Source organism: Anolis sagrei, chromosome 6 (assembly GCF_037176765.1).
Source record: "Anolis sagrei isolate rAnoSag1 chromosome 6, rAnoSag1.mat, whole genome shotgun sequence".
NCBI lineage: Eukaryota > Metazoa > Chordata > Lepidosauria > Squamata > Dactyloidae > Anolis > Anolis sagrei.
This window is the reverse complement of record NC_090026.1, coordinates 18,700,423-18,720,977: the sequence shown is the minus strand read 5'-3', so window position 1 is coordinate 18,720,977 and position 20,555 is coordinate 18,700,423. Positions and strand designations below refer to the sequence as shown.

General features: G+C 42.7%; 1 long non-coding RNA gene across 1 annotated transcript; it reads left to right on the top strand.

Moving 5' to 3' along the window:
* Window positions 1-9,158: 9,158 nt before the first annotated feature.
* On the top strand, window positions 9,159-12,880 carry LOC137097244 (uncharacterized). The gene is made up of 2 exons (XR_010910081.1): window positions 9,159-9,529; window positions 12,121-12,880. It is a non-coding gene; the product is annotated as an uncharacterized lncRNA (long non-coding RNA).
* Window positions 12,881-20,555: the final 7,675 nt, after the last annotated feature.

Below are 20,555 nucleotides of genomic sequence, written 5' to 3'. Positions count from 1 at the left end.
CCAGATGTTTTGGACGTCAACTCCCACAATTCCCAACAGCCTCAGGACCCTTCCTTCCCCCCCCCCCCCAGCCGCTTAAGCGAGTTGAAGTCCAAAACATCTGGAGGACCAAAGTTTGCCCATGCCTGACCTAAACAATAATCAGCATATGGATTCTGCTTCTCAGATACTACTTGTGGTGGTCCATGCCTCATAAAATCAAGAAACTTCCTTCCTTAGAAGCCATGTGCGTTCAATGCTCACATGGAAAGTTTGCCTCTGCCTTTGTGCTCCTTTGCCTTAAATACATTGGATGCATATCATTAATTATTCAAAGAAGGTATCCTTATATGGAAAAGACAAGAGAGACTCCTCCCATTGCATCCGTGAGCGTAGTAAGGAAGGAACTGCAAATGGGAGCAGGTGGGTTTAACCTGAGCTTGTAAATATTCTCATCTCACTGGCTCATCCTTTTTTCCCTAGTAATGGCAATGGGAAGGTGAGATGTGCAACACTGTACATACTTGCTCCAAATTTAGGCCTGAATTGGAAGTCTTGCCATTTTATTTATTTATCGTGTCAGAAGCAAATTGAGTTATAATGTATAGAAAAACCACAAACAAAGTTAAAAACTTAACATTATACTAAATTTCCTTTGACCAGAAGCTGGACACTTTGAGTGCCTATGGTGTCACTGTAAGAAGGTCCTCTATTGTGCATGTGGCAAGGCTCAAAGTGCATTGTAGTAAGTGGTTCTTGGTTTGCTCTCCTCCACATGTTGCAGACTCCACTTTGTAGCCCCATTCCTTAAGGCTGGCTCTGCATTTCGTGGTGCCAGAGCGCAGTCTGTTCAGCACCGTCCAAGTCTTGCAATAAGGAGAAAAGAAAGATTGCTTTTACATATAATTAAAAACATATAAAGAAGGGATCATAACAAGAAGGTGGATTTAATCTGAGATTATGAAAAAAAAAAAAAACGCCATCTGGCTGGCTCTCTTTCTTCTCCTGATTACAGTGGGTGCGTGTGGTATTGTGCTTTAACAGTGAAATCCTGTGCATGCTTACTCAGAATTATGAGCTGAATCCAATTCTGAGGGCCCTTTCACAGTTATAATACTTCAATTTTGTTAATGGGCATGGCTGCCATACCTCCCAACTGCCCCAATTTGGCAGTCATGATGCGTCCTCTGTTGTCTCACTTTTTTCAGCTACTCTGTTTTCTTCACTTTTTTCAGGGTGTCAGAGGGGTCACCAAAAACCATCAGAAAGCACAGTATTTTCTGTTGGTCATGGGGGTTCTGAGTGGGAAATTTGGGCCAATTATATTGCTGGTGGGGTTCAGAATGCTCTTTGATTGTAGGTTAAGTATAAATCCCAGCAACAACAGCTCCCAAATGTCAAGGTCTATTTTCCCCAAACTCCAACAGTGTTCACATTTGGGCATATTGAGTATTTGTGCCAAGTTTGGTCCAAATCCATCATTGTTTGAGTCCGCAGTGCTCTCTGGATGTAGATGAACTACAACTCCAAAACTCAAGGTCAATGCCCACCAAACCCTTCCAGTATTTTTTGTTGGTCATGGGAGTTCTGTGTGCCAAGTTTGGTTCAATTCCATTGCTGGTTGAGTTCAGAATGCTCTTTGATTGTAGGTGAACTATAAATCACAGCAACTACAACTCCCAAATGACAAAATCAATGCCCCCCAACCCCACCAGTATTCAAATTTGGGCGTATTGGATATTTGTGCCAAATTTGGTCCAGTGAATGAAAATACATGCTGCATATCAGATATTTACATTACGATTCATAACAGTAGCAAAGTTAAAGTTATGAAGTAGCAATGAAAATAATTGTATGGTTGTGAGTCACCACAACATGAGGAACTGTATTAAGGAGTCACAGCATTAGGAAGGTTGAAAACGATTGTAGTAAGGTAATGTTCAAGATCCTGCAAGGCAGACTCCAGCAATATATGGAGCGAGAGTTGCCAGATGTACAAGCTGGGTTTAGAAAAGGCAGGGGAATGAGAGATCAAATTGCCAACATCCGCTGGATAATGGAGAAAGACATCTATTTATGTTTTATTTACTATTCTAAAGCCTTTCACTATGTGGATCATAATAAATTGTGGCAAATTCTTGGTGGTATGGGGATACTAAGCCACCTTGTCTGTCTCCTGAGGAATCTGTATAATGACCAAGTAGCAACAGTAAGAACTGACCATGGAACAACAGACTGGTTCAAGATTGGGAAAGGAGTATGGCAGGGTACTCACCCAACCTATTCAACTGGTATGCAGAACACAGCATACTCCAGGAAATAATGCCTGGCTGCTCACTGGAGGGAAGGATGTTGGAGGCAAAGATGAAATACTTTGGCCACATAATGAGAACACAGGAAAGCTTGGAGAAGAGAGTGATGCTGGGGAAAAGGGAAGAGAAAAGGAAGAGGGGCTGACCAAAGGCAAGATGGATGGATGGTATCCTTGAAGTGACTGGCTTGACCTTGAAGGAACTGTGGGTAGCCATGGCCGACAGGGAGCTCTGCCATGGGCTGGTCCATGCGGTCAGGAAGAGTCAAAAGCGACTGAATGAATAAACAACAAAAAATCTTTTTGTTCTTCCTAATTTCCACCTTCATCCTCTGCTAGTTTAATTGATGCAAACTTAAGTTCATCTCGTCAAAGTAGTTTGCAACTCAGCAGAGGCGGTGAGAATATAGACTCAGGCAAAAGCGAACTGTTGGTTTTTTAGGCCTGTTCCTTGGATTATTTGGGGCTCTGATTCAGAAAATTCAATTAAATAGACCACAACAGCTTTAGTTTCCTAGATATGGTTATCATGATTTTCTATGGACAAGTAGATGATGATAGGAATAGGTCATATGTGTTGGAGCATGCAAGGAATCAGTCACTGTGTGTGTGTCAACTGTAAAATAAGATTCATTAAGCTGATTGGTCGGACAATGCCTGGGGAGCAGGCTGAGCCTGGGACTTTTGGTTACTGTTACATTTTTGTTCAGGCTTGAGCTATGCAAGTGCTCAGAGAGAAGCAAGGAGAGATAGAGTTTGGAGTGCGCTCTCGCTTTATGGGCTGCAGAAAGATTTTATCCATACGGCCAAAGAAATACAATTTTTAAATCTCTCATAAAAGGACATTATGTGAGTTGATGCAACTGATCACATTGTACATTTGTTGTTCTAAATTTACGAAGAGTAAACTACTTGTTCTTTAGTGTTCATCTGTGTGGGCATATTTTCTTTGTCTGGCAAGGCAGTGTGTGGGCTGATCAAATGTGAACTACATGTTGTTTATTTTACATTGTGCCACTATATGTTCTGTATCTCAAGAATTAGAGCTGATGGGGAGAAACAGGTGCCATTTTTGGAATCAGCAGGTAAGATACACACAAACTGGGCTAATATTTGAGACACCAAAATGCGTGTTGACCAGTGATAATCCTGGGTAGCGTTTCCTTTTACCTGCCTAGGGATGCATCTACATTGTGGAATTAATGCAGTTTTAAACCACTTCAACTGCCGTGGTTCAATACTATGGAATCATAGCAACTGTAGTTTGGTGAGGCATCAGCTTTCTCTAGTAGATATCATTAAAGACTGCAAACCAAAGCCTTGTCTCAGACTGGCTTTCATTGATTTCTCCATCTCTTTAGATCAAATTCGCCTCCTCAAAAGACCCCGGTATCTGAGTTCCCAGCCTCCTCTGCTCTAACCCATAGGTAGCACTATCTCTCTGAGGCTCTTACGTAGGTTCACCTACTGGTAGCTAATTGCATTGGGCCACCGCTAATTTGACTGTCCCTTGCTGCCCTTGGCCATATGCTCAATCCGCTTTGTCCATCCAGATCTGTTCGTAAAGCAGCATTAGTGTCAAAAGCATTAGTGTCAGGATTCAGTTGGTGTGTATGTTTGTGGAGGGGAGGGATCACCGCTGCACCTCGACTCCATGTGTTCAGGTAGGTGGCAAAAGTATCCTGCGTGGAAGGTCCCTCTCTTCCCCAACCTGATGCCATCCTGGTCGGGGATGTTGAGAGTTGTAGTCCAACACAACAGGGAAGCCGGAGTGATATAGAAACATAGAATCATAGAGTTGGAAGAGACCTCATGGGCCATCCAGTCCAACCCCCTTCCAAGAAGCAGGAAAATTGCATTCAAAGCTACCCCAACAGATGGCCATCCAGCCTCTGTTTAAAAGCTTCCAAAGAAGGAGCCTCTACTACACTCCGGGGCAGAGAGTTCCACTGCTGAACAGCTCTCACAGCTAGGAAATTCTTCCTCATGTTCAGATGGAATCTCCTTTCTTGTAGTTTGAAGCCATTGTTCCACATGTTCCATCATGTCTCCTCTCAGCCTGCTCTTCTTCAGGCTAAACATACCCAGCTCTTTAAGCTGCTCCTCATAGGGCTTGTTCTCCAGACCCTTGATCATTTTAGTCGCTGTCCTCTGGACACATTCCAGCTTGTCAATATCTCTCTTCAGCTGGGGTGCCCAGAGTTGGACACAGTATTCCAGGTGTGGTCTGACCAAGGCAGAAAAGAGGGGTCGCATGACTTCCCTGGATCTAGACACTAGACTCCTATTGATGCAGGCCAAAATCCCATTAGTTTTTTTGTGGCCGCATATGTCCCACTTTATAAGCTCCCTCTCACTTGTGGCACAAATGGTCAAAACAAACAAGCAAAAGGAAGCACCCTGACACCTATCCAAACGCTTGTGGCTTTGTTGTGAGTTGAGAAGGAGAAAAAGGAACTCTGATTCTAGATAAGGAGAAGTACTCATATATATCATATCTCTTCCTGTGTTTCGGATTAAGCAAAACACATGAAAAGGAACAAAGACACCAATTCCTGACCTGATCTCTTAAGCGGCTGAGGGAGAAAAGGAAAGGGCCTGAGGCTGTTAGGAATTGTGGGAGTTGAAGTCCAAAACACCTGGAGGGCCCAAGTTTGCCCAGGCCTGCTCTATCTGGATGCATCTAGACTGCAGAATGAGTGCAGTTTCATTACCACACGTTCATTACCACAGCTCAATGCAACCCGCAACCCATGATAACATATTCTTGGATGTTGGATCCTTTGCTTCCAAGGGTGCATCTACATAGCAGAATGAATGCAGTTTGGCAACACTTGAACTGCTCTGACTCAAGGCTATGGGAATCCTGAGACTTGTAGTTTGGAAAGGCATCAGCACTCTTTGGCAGAATAGGCTAAAGGGATTGCAAGACTAGAACTTCCAGGATTCCATATCCTTGAGCCCTGGCAGTTAAAATGGTGCCAAACCTCTTTCATTCTACCGTGTAGATGCATTATCTCTCTCCTTCAATCGCAAACATACATCTCCCATGTTACGCCAGCTCCACGGGCTACCAGTTTGCTACCGGGCACAATTCAAAGCCCTAAATGGCCCCGGCCCAATTTACCTGTCTGAACGTATCTCCCCCTATGAAACATCGTGGAGATTAAGATCCTCTGGGAAGGCTCTGCTTTCCATCCCGCCATTGTCACAGGTGCAATTGGCAGGGACGAGACACAGGGCCTTCTCAGTGAATGCCCCTCAGCTGTGGAACTCCCTTCCTGGTGAGATCAGATCGGCCCCCTCCCTCCTGTCCTTCAGAAGGATGGTAAAAACTTGGCTGTAAGACCAAGCTTTCGGGACAAGGCAATAAAGCAGCAATAGGAAAGATTACCAGGCCAGTTAGATTTGACGCTGATGACCAGGACAGTTTTAAATGGTGTATTTTAATATTGAGATAAATGTTTTTAATGTTTATGTACGCGTATATGAATTCTTGTCCCAGCACTGAATGTTTACCGTATATATGCTGTGCTCTGCTCTGAGTCCCCTTTGGGGTAAGAAGGGCAGAATATAAATGTTTTAAATAAATAAATAAATAAATACCTCTTGCCCAAGCATATATAATTGCAAACATACATCTCATGGATAAACAATACATAATTGCAAACATACATCTCATGCACAAACATACATAACTGCAAACATACATCTCATGGTCAAACATACATAATTGAAAACATACATCTCATGCACAAACATACATAACTGCAAACATACATCTCATGCACAAACATACATAATTGCAAACATACATCTCATGGTCAAACATGCATAATTACCAACATACATCTCATGCACAAACATACATAACTGCAAACATGCATTTCATGGCCAAACATACACAATTGCAAACATCCATCTCATGCACAAACATATATAATTGCAAACATAAATCTGCAAAAACATACATAATTGCAAACATACATCTCATGCAAATCTCTTGGGAAGAGAGGCGGACAAATGTCGGCGTGCTGGAAGAAGCAAAGACCACAAGTGAGGCTCCTGTGCCATCAACTCCACTTTAAAAGCTTCCAAAGAAGGAGCCTCTACCACACTCCAGGGCAGAGAGTTCCACTGCTGAACAGCTCTCACAGCTTTCGAAGAGGCACGAATGGAGACAACTGGCCATGTTGTCCGAATGCTGATCACCATCTCTCAAAGCAGCCACTAGACTCCCAACTCAAGAAAGGGAAACTTAATGTTGGTGGACAGGAAAAGAGATTTCAAGATGGGTTTAAAGCCAATGTTAAAAACTGTGGCATAGACACCGAGAACTGGGAAGCCCTGGCCCTTGAGTGCTCCAACTGGAGCTCAGCTGTGACCAGCAGTGCTGCAGATTTTGAAGAGGCACGAATGGAGGTAGAAACGTGCCAAGAGGAAGGCACATCAAGCCAACCCTGACTAGGACCGCCTTCCACCTGGCAACCGATGTCCTCAATGCAGGAAAACATGCTGATCAAGAATAGGGCTCCACAGCCACCTATGGACTCACCGCCAAGACACTACACTTGGAGGACCATCATCCTCGGGCTACGAGGGATCGTTTAAGTAAGTAAGTAAGTAAGTAAGTAAGGTGTCAAACTGCTTTCATTCTACCGTGTAGATGTATCATCTCGCTCCTTCAGTTGCAAACATACATTTCATGCACAAACACAAATTATCACCCGCTCACATTCACACAGATTCTCACATAAACACATAAAGTACACGCTTGACGTGCCTTATACCCACTCAGATTGCTTTTCAAATCTGCCTTCCTTGGCAAAGTCTCAGGCACAGAGATTATTCTCAGCACTTTCTGTCTGACTTTAATTGGAAAAGCTTGGAATTAGACCTGGGAAGCTTCTACGTCCAAAATATTTACTTGGTCGCTTCCATAGATCCCTGGCAAACTCTGCAAGTGAGACAGGCCTGGTTTAGATTACGCTGCCCTACAATAAAAGAAGTGGGATTCAGCGTACAGTGGGTTGGGTCTGAGCTTAATAATACATAGTGCAGACCCACTGAAATTGATCCAAGTTAAACTGGCCATGATTAACTGAAATTTCATTGACCTCAATAGGTCTACCATCATAAAATCCTATTTATTTACTTACTATTTTTATACCCCACCCTCTCTCACCCCGAAGGGGACTCGGTAGCTTACAAGTTATATGTATATACAATATATTATATTATTAGCCTAGCACAATATTAGTATTGTATATTACTATATTGTACTATACCACTATAATGCAATATTATTAGTAATATTCCATGTAAAATATAATTTATAATTATTATATGAAATTGTGTGATGCAGTTTACATGAATGTTTCCATGGTGGGAGGAACTACTCCCACTATGTATTGTATTACATAATATTATGATCAATGTACAAACAATATATTATATTATTAGCATAGCATAATGTTAGTATTATATACTGTATTGTACTATGTTGGAGAATGTAAGAAATCAGTTAGTGTGTGTGTGTCAACTGTAAAATAAGATGCATAAAGCTGATTGGTCGGACTATGCCCAGGGAGCTGGCTGAGCCTGAGACTCTTGGATACTGTTACATTTTTTAGGCTTGGGCTATGCAAGTGCTTGCAGAGAGACAGAATGAAGCTGAGAGAGACAGAGTTTGGAGTGCATTCTTGCTTCATGAGCTGCTGAAAAGAGTTTATCCACATGGCCAAAGAAAGACCATTTTAAATTTCTCATAAAAGGACATTATATGAGTCAGTGTAATTGATTACATGACTGTAAATATGTTGCTCTGAACTACGAAGAGTAAACTATTTGTTCTTTATTGATAATCTGTGTGGCATATTTTATTTCTCTGGCAGGGCCGTGTGTGGACTGATGAAACATGAACTACACGTGGTTTATTTTAATTATTATATTGTATTATTAATAATTTTATATTGTATTACATGATAATATTATGATCAAAATATAGGTACATACAATATATTAGATTATTAGCATAGCATGATATTAGTATGTAGTATGCCACTATACTGCAATATTATTAGAAATATTATATGTTATATATAATATACAATTATTATACAGTATTATTTTTATTAGTATTATATTGTATTACATAATAATAACAATAACAATAACAATAATAATAGAATTATTGTTATTGTTGTTCATTCATTCAGTTGTTTCCGACTCTTTGTGACCTCATGGACCAGCCCACGCCAGAGCTCCCTGTCGGCTGTCACCACCCCCAGCTCCTTCAAAGTCAATCCAGTCACTTCAAAGATCCCATCCATCCATCTTGCCCTTGGTCGACCCCTCTTCCTTTTTCCTTCCATTTTCCCCAGCATAATTGTCTTTTCTAAGCTTTCCTTTCTTCTCATGATGTGGCCAAAGTAGAATCATAGAGTTAGGAAAGACCCCAAGGGCCATTTGATCCAACCCCCTGCCATACAGAAATACAAAGTCAAAGCACTCCCAACAGGTGGTCATCCAGTCTCTGTTTAAACATCTCCAGAGGAGAAGACTCCACCACTTTAAGTATGACTTAAGTCTATATCCAATCTAAGGAAGGGCCAGAGACAATTAATTCATCAAATGTCTTGAAGGACAACTCTCACCATCCCATACCATTGGTCATTCTGGATGAAGCTGATGGGGTTACTGGCCAAAGCATTTAGAGGACCAAAGAGTCCTCTAAATGTTGGAGTAGTTCCTCCCACCTTGGAAACATTCATGTAAACTCTGGAAGGCCAATATAAATATTTATATGCACATATTAATACTATACACACACACATATATTTCTCCTTTCTGTTTGTTTACAGCACTTTCTGTTTGGCTGGGTGTGTATCTCAAATGCACAATGAGCATCAGATATGCTCAGAGTACGGTATCCAACTTTCTCCCATGCTATTGCTAACTCACAGGAACTCCCTAATTGCCTCCTTATCATTCCATCATCCTTGTCCCATTGATCGACATAGAAATAGGGAAAAGGCAGGCAGGGCAGGAACCCAATCCAAAGTCCAGACGTAGGCAACAGCGGAGGCAGACTGACCGCATGAGCACAGACTGCGGCTTGTATGCGAACAGACAGAGACCATCATCAGAAGCAAGCTGGGGACACCAAAAGTATGGAAAAATAATACCCTTTTGAGAAAAAGAAAGAAAATAAGGAAACACCATCTCCAAAACTCTGAGGTAAGAAGGAAATAAAAGACAAGCATCTCAAGAAGACAGAATATGCAATCCATTGACCGTTCCTTGGAAATAAGAGCAAAACGTAAATGTGTAGTTTGGCTAATAAGTCCTGGTATCCCCAAGCCAGCATGGCCACTGCATATCCTGGTTGGGGTTTTTGGGGGGAGTCGTACTTCAAAGAAATAATGTTTCCAAGCTTTGGAAAGAAGGATGTTTTCATAAAAGGGAACCATTAAGGTTGGCGATTTTGGCTCTCCATAAACTGATCTTTTAAGAGCAGTTTAATATGCAATAAAGAGATTGCATCTATTCTTTTTTTTAAAAAAATGCCAGTAGAAATAGAAGCAGGCCTAATTAGAAAATATATTATTTACACGTGAGGGAGGCCAGTCCTATCATTAGGCAGACACATATGGGTATTATATGTTTTGCTGCTGACGGTAGATACAGAAAGGGCACTGTGGAATTTGCTATATGCTAAAGCAGTGTTTCTCAACCTGGTGGTTGGGACCCCTGGGCGGGGGTCACAAGGGGGACTCAGGACCATCAGAAAACCTATATTTCTAATGGTCTTAGAATCCCTTTGTCAGAGATGCCTGAAGATCTCTCCATCTGTCCTTCTCTTCCTTTTTGGAAACACACAGCGAATCCTCCCACCAAAAGTCCTCCACCTGCTCTCTGGATGTAGGTGAACTACAACTCCAAAATTCAAGATCAATGTCGACCAAACCCTTCCAGTATTTTCTGTTGGTCAAGGGAGTTCTGTGTGCCAAGATTGCTCAATTCCATCGTTGCTCTTTGATTGTAGGTTAAGTATAAATCCCAGCAACTACAACTCCCAAATATCAAGGACTATTTTTCCTCCAAATCCACCAGTGTTCACATTTGTGCATATTGAGTATTTGTGTCAAGTTTGGTCCAGATCTATCATGGTTTGAGTCCACAGTGCTCTCTGGATGTAGGTGAACTACAACTCCAAAACTCAAGGTCAATGCCCATCAAACTTTTCCAGTATTTTTTGTTGGTTAAGGGAATTCTGTGTGCCAAGTTTGATTCAATTCCATTGTTGGTGGAGTTCAGAAGGCTCTTTGATTGTAGGTTAACTATAAATCCCAGACATTACAACTCCCAAATGATATAATCAATCCCCCTCAACCTCACCAGTATTCAAATTTGGGCGTATTGGGTATTTGTGCCAAATTTGGTCTACTGAATGAAAATCCATCCTGCATATCAGGATGGATTGACATTATGATTCATAACGGTAGCAAAATTCCAGTTATGAAGTTGCAACAAAAATAATTTTATGTTTGGGGGTCACTACCACATGAAGAACTGTATTAAGGGGTCGCGGCATTAGGAAGGCTGAGGACCACTGTGCTAAAGTAACGTGACTAACCTTGGGATCAGATCTGAGGATGTAGGGCCTGTCTGGAAGGGCCCTTAGACTCAAATAGCAAAGAGTCCTGGGATGGCTCTGGGATGCAGATTTGCATTTTAGGCAGATTGTGCACTGTTTGCTGGCTGGTTCTGGTCCTCTCTGTTGAATATCTTCTCTACCTTTATGAACCATTTGAATTATAGACATATTAAAGGGAGGTTATTATTCTCCCGCATACTGTGAAATGTCCGGACAATTCAAAGCAAGCTTAAATATTAGATTGGAGATGTTTTGTCTCACAAGGCAGTATAGACAAAGACCAAAATCCTGTTGGGGTCTTTGTGTCTAGACTTATGCCTGCAGGAATTATAATGTCACAATTATAAAAAAATCATAATGCATATCCAGTAGAATGTGCTGTTACGTTACTACTTTCCAAATGTGCATTGGTACTGATGTGCAGTGGGATTGAAGCACATCACAGCAGTCACCGATTTGCATTGGGTGATAGATAACACTTTCTAACAATATTGTTTTTGGTGTCTTGGTTTTTAGGCTTGTTCCTCGGGTTATTTGGGACACTGATTTAAAAAAAATGCATTGGTTAGACCTCACCAGCTCTATTTTCTTAGATAAGATTATCATTACTTTCTATGGGCAAGTAGATGAAAACTAGTAGATGTCATATGTTCTGGACTTAAAATGGCACCAGGGGGAAAAATGGCACCTGGTGCCATTTTAGGAATCAGCAGGTCAAATATACCCAGAAACAAGGTTAACATTTCACGGGCCAAAATGTGTGTTGGGCAGTGTAATTGAAGTCAGTGTAATCAGGAGCAAATCAGAATTCTGAAATATTAAGGCCAAACCCAAAGACCCTTTGTGAGGTCATGAAGCAGGATGCTTTAACTACTAAGCACAGCAGTTAAAACATCCTTTAAAAAATAAAAAAAGCAAAAAGCAAAACACAAACAAAATGAACAGCCAAGTCTAAAAAATAATAAAAAGGCAGTACTCTTGCCCTCAGTTTCCTCTCCTTGTTCCAAGGACTGGAGAAGAGGTGACAAGGCCTAAGTCCTGGGAGCTCTCCTTGGTACCACCTTTGCTGCCAATCCCTATCTTGACTTCTCTTGAACCTCGCTAGATTTCCAATACAATGACTTTTACCTTTGCATTTGTTGGTCATTGTCTCTCTGTTCTTCTTCCCCAGATCAGAACATAGTCTTGCCCTTCTGCTCAATATGCTGTACGATCGTGTGACAGTGAACATAGAACGGGAAGAAGTGTGTCTGGAGCGCACAGCATCACGCCTGGGCATCATTGGCACTGCCACCGGAGGTGTGGAGGCATCCTGCTGGGAATGCCTGCTTCCTTTCGGACTAGTGCTTGGCATCATTGGACTGGCAGCCACCAGCGTGGCCTGTGCCCGCGACCCTCCTGGATCTGTATTATCAGTGTTGGGGTGGATATTGCTGGGAACGGGGGTCCTTGGGGTGGCCACCAGTTGTGCCTGGCATCAGTACAAGCGGAGGAAGCGGTGTGGCAGCTGGACCATACTGGTGGGAGAGATGGAAGCAAAAACAGTTGCCACATGAAGATCTGGGCCCGGAGTCTCCCGCTCAATGCCGTATCTCTTCCTGTGGGGCACTCCAAAACACTGCTCTGAGCAAAGTCCCATTTTGAATTGGTGAAAGATTCGATTCCAAGCCAAACCAATATGATTGACCTGTCCATGTATGATAGCCAGCCGGTTTCCACTGCAAACAAATGAAGACTGCATTTGGGGAGGGAGGGGACTTCCATTTCAAGTCAAAATCCATGCTGGACCATTTTACCACTGTTTCTTCCCTAACTGTCAGCCAGCAGCCAGGTGAAAACATATCAAAATATGAAGAACCTGCGGCCTTTTCTTTTCCTTTCTCATCCCTCCTTTTTATGTTATGCTTTTTAAAAATATAAACCCGAGAGTCTTGTACTTTTCTTTTTTAGAAGTAATGTGTATGCAATTCTGAAAGCTTTTCAAGCAATTGAAGGGGGTATAATTTGCTGTTAAAAATACCCACTTTGCATGTTGTACCCAAACTTGAGACCCTTTGGAACAAAGCAATTGTGGGTTGTTGTGAGTTTTCGGGATTGTATGGCCATGTTCCAGAAGCATTATCTCCTGACGTTTTGACCACATCTATGGCAGGCATCCTCAGAGGTTGGAATCAGGGCCAGCTAACAGCTCCCAACAAAGGATTCCCCCAGGCAGCAACCAGCCAGGAATTTAATGGCCTGGCAGTTTGAAGGTCTAACTTCTTACTGCCTGGAGGAATCCTTTGTTGGGAGGTGATTAACCGGCCCTGATTGTTTCTTGTCCGGATTTCCCCCGGAGGCACAAAGGGTTAAACCCTTGTGCCGGCAGGACTTCTGACAGAAAGGTTGACAGTTTGAATCCGGGTAGCAGGGTGAGCTCCCATCTGTCAGCTCTAGCTTCTCATGTGGGGATATGAGAGAAGCCTTCCACAGGATGGTAAAACACTCGGGTGTTCCCTGGGCAACATCCTTGCAGACGGCCAATTCTCTCACACCAGAAGTGTCTTTCAGTTTCTCAAGTTGTTCTTTATTTACTGTTGTTATTATAGAGTTTTTTTTTAATATTGGTAGCCAGATTTTGTTAATGTTCATGGTTTCTTCCTTTCTGTTGAAATTGTCCACTTGCTTGTGGATTTCAGTGGCTTCTCTGTGTAGTCTGACAGGGTGGTTGTTAGAATGATCCAGCATTTCTGTGTTCTCAAATAATATCCTGCGTCTAGGTTTGTTCATCAGGTGCAAACAAAGCACAACAAAGGATTCCCCCAGGCAGTAATAAGTCAGACCTTGAAACTGCCAGGCCATTAAATGATGATCCAGGTGGTCAATTGAAACATTCACACCTGCCTCAAAAAGACAAGAGTTCTTTCGCCCACCCTGGACATTCCACAGATATATAAAACCCACTTGCCTAGTTTCCAACAGACCTCTCCACCTCTGAGGATGCCTGGCATATATGCAGGCGAAATGTCAGGAGAGAATGCTTCTGGAACATCGCTATACAGCTTGAAAAGCTCACAACAACCCAGTGATTCCGGCCATGAAAGCCTTCGACAAAACAAAGTAATTGTGGTCCTATGATCCCACCTTCACTGCCAGTCTTGGCATTTGCACTTTAGGGAGAGCCACCTATCTTGCCAAGAAATCCCTATGGTAGGTTTGCCATAGGATTGCCATAGGTCAATAATATATTAGAATTCTTAGCCACAGAGGTCCAATGCTTCACCAAATTATACAGCAGCCCCCAGTGGCACAAAGGGTTAAGCCCTTGTGCCGGCAGGACTCCTGACTGAAAGGTTGACTGTTTGGATCCGGGGAGCAGGGTGAGCTCCCATGTGTCAGCTCTAGCTTCTCATGTGGGGACATGAGAGAAGCCTCCCACAGGATGGTAAAACACTCGGGCGTTCCCTGGGCAACATCCTTGCAGACGGCCAATTCTCTCACACCAGAAGTGTCTTGCAGTTTCTCAAATTGCTCCTGACACAAAACCAAAACAAAACTATACACTTCAGGATTATTTAGGATGCAGCAAACTCAGGTAAAGTGGAATTGTAATGCTATTATAAAGTAGAAGCTTGTGTCCTAAACTCTGTGGCCTCCTCTCTGAACTTGAGGTCATTATGAAAATATCCTGTCCTATTAATTGTGCCAGTTTTTCTCATAACGAGTGTTTACTTATTCAGCCAGCTCTCCACATTCACTGCTGTCCAAGGCACAGGAGCCCTATGATAGTGAAAAAATGCAAATAAAAATAAAACTTCAGAAAACACCTCTCTAGGAATTTCTCAGTCTTCCAGCATGACTGAAGCCGTACACAGGATCGCAACAGAAGACCTACAGATTCCTAATGGGGTGTTACTTCTATCAATCTGTAGGTCTTCCGGCATGGATGGAGGAAGTAGACCATAGGGACACATTGGATAAATTAGATATTGTAATAATCAAATCCACAAAGTGGAGTCCATGACATGCGAGTGTGGAGAAGAGCAAACCACAGACCACCTACTACAATGCAGTCTGAGCCCTGCTACAGGCACAATGGAGGACCTTCTCGCAGTGACACCAGAGGCACTCCAAGTGGCCAGCTTCTGGTCAAAGGACATTTCGCATAATGCCAAGTTTTTAACTTTGTTGGTGTTTGCAAATACATTATAACTGTACCCAATTCGCTTCTCACACAATAAATAATCAAATCCACAAAAGTCAAAACTACAAATAGGACGGGACAACTGTATATTGAAAATAAGGAAGGAGATTGTCTTATCAACAGGTGGTCATCTGCCAGCCAACAAGTAAGTAGGCCCCATTAGTTCTCAGTGGCACAATGGGTTAAACCCTTGTGCCAGCAGGACTGCTGACCGATAGAATCTGGGGAGAGTGGGTGAGCTCCCATTGTCAGCTCCAGCTGCCCATGTGGGGACATGAGAGAAGCCTCCTGCAGGATGGTATAAACATCAAACATCTGGGCATCCCCTGGACAACGTCCTTTCAGATGGCCAATTTTCTCACACCGGAAGCGACTTGCAGTTTCTCAAGTCGCTCCCGACATTAAAAAACCCATTAAAGTGTTATGTAATTATGTGACATGAAATAAGACTTATGTTGACCAATTGCTCTTAACATTTCTGAATAAGCTGGCTTCCACCTTGCAAAACAAATTGAGCCCCAGCTCAGCCAACAAAAGCAAGGTCCCAGAGGAAAAGGAGGAATTGGACTCTTTAGACAACAAGCACAACAACACACAATCCGCTCCAGATTGGACTCAAATCTCTGCCATCTTGGTGCCCATGTATAAACAGACTGGGCTTATCACTCCAGACCACGGTGCCACTCCTAGGTCACAGCATTGTTCCGAAAGCCAGACCCAATTTCCTGATATTCCAAGGCATGGCGGGAGCACTAAGGAGTTGGCTGCTTTCAAACTCTGCAAGGAAAACGAGCATCATTCATTCTGTTCTCTGCTTCACATCCTTTATTTTTCTGCCATACTGGCATGCAGTTCCAAGACCTCATTAAGTTGCACACTTTCGAAGCTCCACTGGCTTCTTTATCAGGCAAAAGGTGTTTAAAAATCATGCAGAGAAGATAAGACAGATGAATGAAAAGAGAGCCATAATAACTGGACAGGGAGTTTTAGGCACAGGGAGTAATTTTGAGATGAACAAAATGGATTTTTCTGATTATTTTAGCTGCAAGGATGGTGGGTGCCATTAGAGCAGGGTTTCTCAACATTCCTAATGCCACAACCCCTTAATACAGTTGCTCGTGTTGTGGTGACCCCCAACCAAAAAAATTATTTTCGTTGCTACTTCAGAACTGTAATTTTGCTACTGTTATGAATCATAATATAAATACCTGATATGCAGGATGTATTTTCATTCACTGGACCAAATTTGGCACAAATACCCAAAACACCCAAATTTGAAAACTGGTAGGGTTGATGGAGGGGATTGGTTTTGTCATTTGGGAGTTGCAGTTGCTGGGATTAATAGTTCAGCTACAATCAAAGCGCATTCTGAACCCCACCAACGATGGAATTGAGCCAAACTTGGCACACAGAACTCCCATGACCAACAGAAAATACTGGAAGGGTTCGATAGGCATTGACCTTGAGTTTTTGAGTTGTAGTTCATCTACATCCAGAGAACACTGTGGACTCAAACAATGATGGGTATGTACCAAACTTGGCACAAATACTCCATATGCCCAAATGTGAGCACTGGAGGAGTTTGGGGAAAACAGACCTTGACATTTAGGAGTTGTTGTGGCTGGGATTTATAGTTCGCCTACAATCAAAGAGCATTCTGAACTCCACCAATGATGGTATTGAACCAAACTTGGCACACAGAACCCCCATGACCAAGAGAAAATGCTGTTTTCTGATGGTCTTTGGTGACCCCTCTGACACCTCCTCTTGCCGCTTCCCCAGGGGTCCTGACTCCCAGGTTGAGAAAGGCTGCATTAGGGGATGGATGGGCAGTGTGTGCTTCTTGGTACAATTTGAAAAATTGACTCAAAATAAAAAAATTCCATAGAAAAGTTCACATTTGATACGATTTGGTGGCCATTTGTTTCACCTGCTTATGAAGAAACATCCCCTGCAATGCAGGTCAGAGTGAGAATGGGTTGTAAAAGCATATGCCACTCTTGCTATACATGCTTATTCTTTTCAAAAAGGCACTAAAACAAGAGCAAAAGAAGACCTTATACCAGAAATTAGATTTTCAATGGGAAGGAGACCCATTCACCTCCCGTCCAGCTGGAAGCCAGGTCATTTGTGATGCCAGGGTGGAAAGATGAGGGCAGAGCAGGGGAAATGTCAGAAAATAACGTCAGTCTGCGGCTTCAAATAGCCACCTGGGGTCAGCCGGAGGCCTGCCAGTGCCCTGCTGAGCATTAGGTTCCTTTGGCCCAAGCACGCATTTAGATCACTTACAAAGAGAGTTGGACGGGATGCAGGGAGGGAGAGAAGGGCTTCCCGTTGGTGAATTCAAGATTTTGTAGCAGGTCCACTCTTTCTGATCCTTGATCTATGACACTCCTTCACAGCTTCCACAGGTGGAAAGCAAGCAGGCTTCTCTCCCCTTGCTGGCCTACCTAGGAGGCCCAGTGTATAGATGTAGGGTGCATCCACACTGTCGAATCAATACGGTTTTGATACCATTTTAACTGCCTTATTGTATGGAATCATGAAACTTGTAGTTCTACAAGGTTTTCTCTGCCAGACTGCTGGTGCGTCACCAAACTATAGCTCCCAGGATTTCATAGCATTGGGACATAACAATTCAGGCATTCATTCTACAAGATGCACAAGAAGCAAAGTATCCAGGTATCCAAGAATTTGTTATCAAGAGTAGTATTCCTTTTGGGAGAGTTATTCTTCTTTCTGGCTGCAGCAGTGTAACATAGGGCAAGAAAGGAGTTTTATTGCCACTCCTGTTATCAAATTACAATCAGAAATCGTTGCTGAACCACTAGCAGATCCAAATCTAACTTCCCCTCACTGTGTGTACACCACCCCTTTGCACAATCTCACAGGACTCAAATCTCATTTCCTGCTGGGTGTCCCTCTCCCTTCCTTACATTTATTCTCCACAGGTCTCTTTTGTATCCTTGAGACAAGCCTTCCACTAACATAGAGGGAAAATTACTCAGGAAAATGTATTTCTTAAGGGTATGAAGCAATCTAAGAGGCAGAACCATAATGGCATTCCACTTAAGAGAAAGATGTCCCAGGTTCAAGCATCTCACTCATCCTTCAAGACTGAACTCAATATTTCTTGGCTTAGCTTTATGCTCAAGGCTGCTGCAGGTATAACAGAACATGGATGTGAGGTATGAAAGTCAGAGGAAGGAGCACCAACATTTTAAGATATACAAATGACAACAAACTTGGCCACAGTGGTCCACGCTTTCGGTACATCTAGGATAGACTACTGCAACGCACCCTATGTGGGGTTTCCTTTGAAGGTTGTTCGGAAGCTTCAAATAGTCCAATGAGAGGCAGCCAGGTTAATAACTGGAGCGGTATACAGGGAGCACACAATTCCCATGTTACACCAGCCCCACTAGCTGCCAGTTTGCTACCGAGCACAAATCGAAGTGCTGGCTTTGGGTTATTAAGCCCTAAATGGCCCTGACTCAGTTTACCAGACACAGTGAAGACATCCGCCCTTGCGCTATGCTACTCTGCTGCTGAGTATGCATGCCCAGTGTGGAACACATCTCACCACACTAAAACAGTGGATGTGGCTCTTAATGAGACATGCTGCATTATCACGGGGTGTCTGCGCCCTACACCACTGGAGAAATTACACTGTTTAGCCAGCATTGCACTGTTTAGCCAGGAAGTAGAAGCCAATAGTGAAAGGACCAAGGCAGAGACATCTCCAGCTCATCCCTTGTTTGGGTATCAGCCAGCACGTCAACGACTTAAATCAAGAAATAGTTTTCTAAGATCTACAGAGACACTCGCTGGAACACCTCAGCAAGCGAGAGTCCAAAAGTGGCAGGCACAAACCCAGAGCCTCAATCAACGGCTGATACCCAATGAGAGACTCCCCCCTGAGCACACAGAAAACTGGGCGACTTGGAAGGCGCTGAACAGACTGTGCTCTGGCACCACGAGATGCAGAGCCAACCTTCAGAAATGGGGCTACAAAGTAGAAAACACGACATTCGAGTGTGAAGAGCAAACCACTGACCACCTGCTGCAATGCAACCTGAGCCCTGCTACATGCACAATGGAGGACCTTCTTGCGGCAACACCAGAAGCACTCCAAGTGGCCAGATACTGGTCAAAGGACATTTAATCAGCTACCAAGCTTGCAAACCTTCCTGTCTTTCAGAAGGATGGTAAAAACTTGGCTGTGGGACCAAGCTTTTCGGACAGTGCAATAAGTCAGCAATATGAAACCTTAACATGCCAACTAGATTCAATGGGGATGATCAAGATGGTTTTAAACAGTGGATTTTAATGTTGAGATAAAGGATTTTAATGCTTATGTATGTGTATAATCTATTTATGTCCCGGCATTGAATCGTTGCCAGCATGATGTTGTCTACTCTTCACTATTTTGTTGACATTGGTCATTGCTCTCCTCCCAAGGAATAAACATCCAGGGTTCTCTTTGTCATTGTATTTCCCCATTTATTTATCAATGTGAAAGCTGGACGGTGAAGGTAGTTTAGAAAGAGACTCAATTCATTTGAGATGTGTTGATGAAGGCAAGTCTTGCATTTAACCTCGGACTGCAGAAAGTATAAATGGGTCCTAGAGGAAATCAAGCCCAAACTGTCCCTAGAAATCACTTTTTAGAGAGAATAATTCACTAGAAATTACCATAAAGCTTGGCAAAGGGGAAAGCAGTAGGAAAAAAGACTGCATTATATATGCTTGGCTTAGTCAAGGAATCATTGTCCTATCTCCCAGTGTTTTAAACTTTTATAATTTTATCCTGAATTTGCCCCTGCCCAACAAAATCGTTTGTTTTAATGTCTGATTTTATATTGTGTTGCTATTATATTGTTTAGCATTTATGTATTTTATTTTTAGGTTTTATTATGTTCTCGTATTATATTGTTTGTATAATGTACTGATGGACATGCCTCATGTGAGCTGCACCGAGTCCCCTTGGGGGAGATGGAGCGGGATATAAATAAAATTTTAATATTATTATTATTATCATCAACATTCTGCAAGACATGTTGATGACAAGGTCACTTGAAGGTCTCTCATTCAGGTCACCAAAATTTGGAAACCAGTTTGATAGCAGTTAGCAAAACCAAACACAGTGCCTCTCAGAAGTGAACTGAACACTTCACCTCACAATAGACAGAAATTATACCGCAATTCAGCATTTATTGTCAGATCTTGTATTTTTGTGAGCAGGGGATAATAATCTCATGTATTTTGAATATTTTCATGTCCTATACCCGGCAGTACATATGCACCTTAAAACATGAGGGAAGTAATAAAAATGAAAAGCTTGTAAGGGTGGGAACAGATGCACTCTTAAGGAAGCAGAACATTACAACATCTGTAGTCAAGCCAGCTCAGAACAGCTTCTG